The sequence below is a fragment of the Amblyomma americanum genome, chromosome 2 (genome assembly GCF_052857255.1).
Source record: "Amblyomma americanum isolate KBUSLIRL-KWMA chromosome 2, ASM5285725v1, whole genome shotgun sequence".
In the NCBI taxonomy this organism is placed as follows: Eukaryota; Metazoa; Arthropoda; class Arachnida; order Ixodida; family Ixodidae; genus Amblyomma; species Amblyomma americanum.
This window is the reverse complement of record NC_135498.1, coordinates 119,454,518-119,461,501: the sequence shown is the minus strand read 5'-3', so window position 1 is coordinate 119,461,501 and position 6,984 is coordinate 119,454,518.

The window sequence follows — 6,984 nt, the reverse complement described above, 5'->3', positions numbered from 1 at the left end:
GCGCTCTGCCGTACACCTAGGATGTGCCCATCGAGTTGGGGCTTAAGGGCACAAGGTAAGGTAAAGTCAGAAAAAAATCGTTCTTTTTCTTTTGGAATTTTAGAAGTTCAATTCTTTATGCACATGTTCCATGATCGCACTTTCCTCAGAAAGCCATATTTACGGCTGAAAAACGCTTTTTCCGAAACCAAGTAGTGAGCGGCCACGCCCCCTTTCAGGATTAACGTCAATTTTTTCAACCAAAAAGCCCACCACCTGATTTTAAAAGTTGTTTAAAATCAGCTACATATAAAAAATTGTCTGGCAACTATTGTACAGCTCCTCTTTTTTAGCCAAGACAATCCTGAGACGCTTTTCACGTTTTTTTCCACGTTTCTGCAACCTTCATGCAGCTGCGTCCGAGTGCTATCCCTTTCGATCAGTATTGTAAATTGTGCCGGTGTTGGTTGCTGCTGATAAGTTGAGATGCCCAGGGCAAAGAAGGCCTTCGTCAGGCGTGAATTTCACGGCAACCGCTACGCTCATCGTGAAAAAGCAAAAGGATGTCCACGACCGAATGAGATCCCGAACGCCGAACGCGCCAGCTCCTCGACATCGAAGCTTTCAAGATTTTCTCTGTGCTTCCAGGAAGAGGATGTGCTACAAGGCAGCAGCCAATATGCCTTAATGGACATGGACGGCATTTGTGCCGCAATTACACAGATTTGTGTGTGCAGAGTGCGGTGGAAGAGTTGAGCTCATCGAAATTGTGACAAAACGGGTAGGTGTTGCAAGCGTTTACAGTTTGAACTGTGAAGTGTGTAGTGCCGCACAACGATTTGAGACGTCGAAGAAAACTACTTCTGGCCTCTATGAAGCCAACCTCAGGTTAGTGTATGCCTTGAGGTCCATTGGTAAGGGAATGGCTGCAGGAAATATATTCTGTGCTATGCTAAACCTTCCTAAGCCGCCGACAAAGTTTGCGAAATACAATCAAGAGCTTCTAGGTCACATCGAAGCTGCTGCTCAGGAGTCGATGAAAAGGGCAGCTGACGAAGCTGTGCAGCTGAATGAGGGGGATAAAGACATCGCAGTTGCTCTTGATGGAAGCTGGCAGAAGCGAGGCCATACTTCCAATAACGGCATAGTCTCTGCGACCAGTGTAGACTCTGGAAAAGTGCTGGATGTGGAGGTTTTGTCTAAACGTTGTCCAAAGTGCAGCATCAAGGGTACAAACGGTGACCCCCTTCATAGAGAGGTGTGCCAAAGCAACTACCAAGGCACCGGTGGTGGAATGGAAGTCGCAGGAGCACTGGAAATTTTCGGCAGGAGTGAGGAGCTTCACGGCGTTCGATACGTCAAATACCTTGGGGATGGTGACAGCAAGGCTTTTATGGCTGTGAAGGCACAAATGCTATATGGTGATTCCGTTGAAATATCCAAGGTTGAGTGCATAGGGCACGTGAAAAAAAGGATGGGCACAAGGTTACGAAGGCTAAAAAAAGGAAACAAAGCAGGAAAACTCTCTGATGGAAAGAGCCTCTCGGGCCGAGGCCGACTGACTGATGCAGTAATAGACAAGCTCCAGACGTACTATGGTTTGGCCATCAGAAGAAATGTAGGAAACCTGGATGAAATGCGAAAGGCCGTTTGGGCAGCCTTCTTCCACTTATTGGCCACAGACGATGACCAATGCCATGGACTTTGCCCAAAGGGACCTGATACGTGGTGTGCCTTCAACAGAAGTCAGTCAGAGGGCAAGCCATTTTTCCACAAGGAGAGTTTGCCTGCATCTGTCTTGGAGGCTATCAAACTCATTTATAGGGAGCTATCGAGGGCTGAGCTCCTAGAGAAGTGCATGCATGGACGAACTCAAAATGCAAATGAGTCGTTCAACCATGTTGTTTTTGAACGCGCGCCAAAGAATGTGTTTGTTAGGCTTCGGACCCTACGGATGGCAACACTGGATGCTGTTCTTTCATTTAATGATGGTAGCATCGCACGGGCCAACGTCTTGAAGGCGTGTGGATTGGACCCAGGGAGCAACACCATCATGTGGCTGAGGGAAGCTGACCATAAGCGCATGTATTTTGCGGACCGAGCAACGCGACAGCTTACAAAAGAGGCCCGACAGTCAGACCGACAAGCCGAAAAGCGAAAAAATGACGGTGACAGTGACTACGAAGCAGGGGGCTATTAAACCAATTACTATGGAGGCGTTTCTGCGAATAAAAAATGGTTTTTCACATCTTTTTTCTCTTTACGCTTTATTATCTCAAAACAGTGTTTTTTATTACAAAGGTACCATTATTTCCAATGCCTTTCAAGACAGACGGCTGATTTTTTTTTTCAATCATATACATAAGTGTTGCCAACTACTGAACTAGAATTAAGCAATTTCATTGAGCAGTTATTCTGTTATTAATTTTGAAATGCGCAAAGAAAGGCCAGATTTGTGTACTACCGGAAAAAATTTTATTAAAAATCGAATTTTCAACACATTTCAAATATTCTAGTTAAGTAAAAAGAGCACAAAATTTGACAAACAATGATATATGTATTATTAGGCTACTCTTATTAGTTAGTGAGAAACATGTACCTCAACATGGCCTAAAATGCATGGGAAGTATAGGGCTTACCCTGTGCCCTTAAGGAAAACATTTCCAACGCGCTGCCTTTTTCAGTGAGTGAGCAGATGAGAGCCACGGCAACTCGGTGATGCGGTTCCATCGAGTGGCCGCATTGGTACCAACCGTTGCCTCCACAAGCAGGTAGAACAGCGGGCTAACGGGGTCGCATTTTTCATTGCAGCACTGAGGCTTCAATTTTGGATTTCGACGTGGCCTCTTTGTATGTCTGAAATTTACTTGACCTGAAATAAAATAATCGAAAATGTTTTACGGTCGCCAGTGAGTTTCGAACCCGAGGCGTCGAGAACGCATACGTTTTGCTGGTTACTGCGTTAAGCGTGGCCCGCATGGAGCGTTTTTCCGGGCGATTCGCCGGCGTCGGCGGCAGCGGAGCGCTTTTTTGCCGCCGTCGACTGCCACACCGCCGCAGCCGAACATTCTGCGTCATAAAATACCAGTCTCGTGCGCTGTATTTTGGATATCGTCGTCTTCATCAGCTGCATCTATGCGCAACGGAACCGAACACTGAAACAGCACTGAAAACCGAAGTGCTAGCACTCCTAGTTGCAACTGGCGTAACCACGCTAACTCGTCCGAAATTGATTTTTTGTGGCACTGTCTACCTGTGCCATGCGCTGTGCTTTTAACAAGGCTGGTGGAATTCCTTAGTTTGGCGGAAGGCAGTAAAGAATCTTCTGCTGAAATTCTGATGTCTTTTCTTGGGAGATTTTTGTCTGCGTGTGGAGAAACCCTTTGCCAGGACTGACACATTAGCGGTTGTAAGTTTTTTTTTGTGACAGCCTGGAGGCAAGAGTGCGTCCATGACCTTTCCGGGCCGTTTTCGCAGAGGCGCCGACTATGTCGTGCAGCTCGTGCTTCGCACCATACGGAACAGAAACATAGCGCATCCAAAAAGCAACCATGGACTGCGCTCCAAGATTCGAGGAAAAGTAAAAGGAGAAAAAACAAGAAAGGCAGGCAAAGGCACAGCAGGAGACCCCTCCTCACTGTCCTTTTCTTCCTCCCTCTTACCACCCTGCTGCCGGCTGCCCGTGTAGCTCTTGAAAAAGAATTTCTCCGTACTTATGCACCTGCTCAATTCATCTTTGGCTCTTTCCGTTACCGCCTCTCCACGTTCTTCATCCGTTTGATGCTGCGTGTTGTGCGTCTTGTTCCCGTAGCCTTTTTGGGAGGAACAGTGCTGAAAATTGTGCCCTAAGGGTAGGGCGGAATTCAAGCAAATTTTGGCTAAGACGATTCCGAATTCTTGCATATTTGTTTTAAAATCAGCGACAACAGCAATGGCACATCGCTTTGAGCATGCGGCTCGAGGACGGTGTGTGATTCGTTCCGCAGTGTCGCCGTGTACCCACTGATTTCCAATGGGTAGAAGTTTTCTCGAAGCCTGGCGCTTGGTTTCTTTGAGTTGAAGTGCTCGGAAAATGGTCTTCCACCTAACATTGTGTTGAAGAAAACACTTCAACCGATTGCGCTTGGTGCGAGGTTTCCAGTGCGCCATTAAAACTCATCATCAGCAAAAGAAAACATTTCTAGGCAATGGATACCCAAGATTCTTCACTCGATGTATCATCTAAAACTGAAAAGGATGCAACGAAAACAACTCGATATGCTTATGCTAAGGACACGCTGGTGGCAAAAACGCGTATGCAGTTAGTACGTAAAGGGTGTCTGCGAAACCTTGGCCAGTGTTCTCAGAAAGGAAGGGATGCAAACTACACACAAGCCGGACATCATTATCGGAGGCCTCCTGTGCCACTTCAAAGACAGTCATCCCACCCCAAAAAAGGCCTAGAGGCGCCAACTCGAATGGCCCTTCCTGGGCGTACGCGCTCAGCGTCCGCGCTCTTAGCGTAAGCCGAAACCGGTCTGCGCATGCCCACTGCAGGAGACGCCAGCAAGCCTAGTTGAGGCGTCCGTGCTAGATGTCGGCATCAGCGCGCGGGTGCTCGTGTACGCGTTGGAAGGGGGGTCCGGTGTATAACAATGGAAGGATCGCCGGGCTCTCGGTGGCTCTTTTCTTCATGGCTTGAAGCTATTTCAGGTTCCCCGAACTTTTCTTCGCGGTTTAAGTTGTTCTTTCATCGCCCCCCAACCCCTTCTCTCCACGGCTTGAAATTCTCTCCGTCCGCTCGACAGGGGAAGGGAGCCAGCACCAGGAACATGGAGATGCATGGCACATTTAAAAGTCGCTGGATCGTTCCGTGGAAACGGCTCCCTCTTCTGACTCCCACGGTTTGTGCGCTTAAAAAGCCGCGCTAATTCCCCGGGAGTCACACATCCAAGAAGTTGTAGTTTGCCAACAGCTTCAGAGGCAACAACTGACGAGAATACAAAAAGGAAGCTAAAAATGTAGCCGGCCCAGCGATTGCTATCTAATCCCTCAAGCACTGGAACTGCAACCGGTGGGATTAAAAGCAAAGAGAGAGGATAGCGAAAAGTAGATAGGAGAGCGGCAGAAAAAAAAAAAACGAGGGTAGGCTGGATTTTATGCAAAAAAAAATATGTTCGCGCCACTCGTGCGAAAGTGCTTATGGGTATTGTTGCACATATTCGCCACACGGTAAATTCACTGCATATTCAGGGCCGCGAGCATGTAGCGTCCTGTCGCTAATGAATCGCGCTAGCGGCGCATTGTACAAACGGGTTGGGTGGAGCGCCGAGTCACCGTACTGGAGAAAACAAGTAATCTTTTAAACATCGTGTTATCCGACAATAACTTCTGTTCATTTCTTAGCAGATTTAAATTATAATCAAGAACATTTAACTAGAGTTTGCCTCTTGATTGCTGCTCTTGGTAACGGCGTAGTTACTGGCTTGCCGAACTGATAGCACACTCTTCAGAATAGTTCCCAGCGTGCCACTCTATGAAGTCTTCGTTAGCGGTTCATCCTTCACGTACATCTTTGACAGAATTGCCGAAACTAGCATCGATTACAGCAATGGTAAACCCCTTCTCGACGGCGAACGATCGAATCGTGAGAAGCACTTTACCAACCTAGACAAAAATGTGAACTACCACACTACTAATTGTTACATTGGACAAATAACCTACTGGCATAAAACGCAGCATCAAAGTTGCCGCCTCTTATGTGCAACACATGCAACATTCATTTCAACGCATCCTTGCTGCACTTGCACCACATCGACAAAATATTAGAAGAGCTTTCTGCTATTGAGGCTAATAACATGAGTGTTGAAATGTATACATTAAGACACGATTTTACAATTTTGAATGCACAGTGCAAGAACCATATACAAGTATCGGTGAGTGAGCTCTAAGTATGAGCGTCCGGGAATTACAAATTTCACTCCTTGAACGAAAGTACCTAGAAGCTTCATTGCTTTGCACTGTTATTGCGTAAGCAATTCCACTATCACCTATGCCGGTGTGGTCACTGTACGCGCTTAATGAAAAATGTACCTGTCAAGCAAAAGAGTCTTCTTATAATTTCCTCTATATACCTCATAGAAGGCACACGCTTTCTTGTAGCATTTTATGTAGCAGCCCATGGCCATAGCCTCCCTCCGATGGGGGCACTTTTGATAAAACTGCGCATTAGTACGGCAGGCTCAACCTCCCAAAGCAACCTACCAAAGCAGGGACACTGTAGCAGGGCACGGCCGGAATCGAGCCGCCTCCGCTACTCGAGCCCGGCCGCGAGCAGGGACGTGTGCCTTCCCAACGCACCGAGAGAGGGCGCCACACGTTTCATGAAAACGCTGATGATGCATGATCAATAGTGAAATAGGGCAGGAAGACTTTTACGCCATTGAAATGTAAAATACCTTATACTTCCTTAAAGGCAGGACATTACCCTACGTGAACCTGCTAGAGCTTGTAGGTATATTTTAAAATAGGGCTGTAGTGAGCGATAAATTGAAGTCAAGTGGGGTATTTTTCAGGACCTCGCCATAGGCTCCATGCTGTCATAGATCATTGCTCATGGCAAACGCAATATGTAAGCTACATCAATGAAACTCGACTAAATGAATCTTTAAGATGCATTTACCATCTAGGCGAGAGAGCTAATTTCTAACTGTTATGCGCGACGAAATATCAATTTTTATTTTTCGTCGCCATTGAGTTACGCGCCGCCGCGCCGCCGGCTGTCGCGAGATGGCGCGACCGGTTTTTCGAGGCGCATGGTCCAGAATCCTGGGGATGAGTTGTAGTGAGAGAATAAATAGGGTTGCCGCAGTGGCGGGCTCCTGAAAAATTTGGACCACCTGTGGATCTTTAATCGCACAGAACACGAGCACCATGTCTTTCCTATAAACTATCATTTTCATTATACTACATGACCACGGCAAAAATGAAAACAAAAATTGCTCAGTGCACGTAAAAGACCTCCAG